Below are 773 nucleotides of genomic sequence, written 5' to 3'. Positions count from 1 at the left end.
TCAAACGTTGAGGTCCTTTATTTAACAGTGGAAGATCTTCCTTCCAACTAGGAATTCCTGGAAAGTAGCGTTTAGTTGATGCGTCGTCCTTGGTCGTCGAACTGGACTCCCTGTCCTGCGGAATTCCTCAGCAATGCTGAGCAGTTCCCGGACGTGTTCAGGGAGAGGTGAGGAGTTGGCAGGATGTCGCTGGAAGGCTGGAATCCAGCTCCGTCGGCCACGAACTCAACACGGGTGACATCCTCCAGATTCCAGGGGCAGTCTGGAAAGGAAACAATAAAATGTAAGTTTTTGTTTTGATTATACCTTTGGATTTTTCTCCAGATAATATTTCTAGATCCAGATGTTTCATGAGAGGAAAAATCTTTCTATTTTAATGTTTTTTTTTTCGTTGTAGGAAATTGGGAGAAGCCGAGAAGGATATAATTGAAGAGGAGGACGTTTGAGATTCTCCTTCGAGTGAAGCGACTCACACATAATATCCTCTCATGCTGACGGCACCTTCGGCCCTGGGGGGGGCGCCGGACACCTCCATCTCGAGGCCGTTGTCGGCGGCAAAGGCGTAGTTGAGTTGCCGTCGCCCTGGTCGACTCTGTCGTCCCGCAGGAGGGCCACGACGCGGTCCTGGGTCTGGGGAGAGGCCAGGGACACGACCACCAGGCGAGGAAGACGACGATCGCCTGAGACGAGGAGGAAGAAGAAGAAGAAGAATGGAATGAAAGCATTAAAAGACTTCAGATGTCACTTTATGAATCATCTTGAATAACCATCCT

The sequence above is a fragment of the Macrobrachium nipponense genome, chromosome 26 (genome assembly GCF_015104395.2).
Source record: "Macrobrachium nipponense isolate FS-2020 chromosome 26, ASM1510439v2, whole genome shotgun sequence".
Lineage (NCBI taxonomy): Eukaryota > Metazoa > Arthropoda > Malacostraca > Decapoda > Palaemonidae > Macrobrachium > Macrobrachium nipponense.
Note: the sequence above shows the minus strand (reverse complement) of the source record.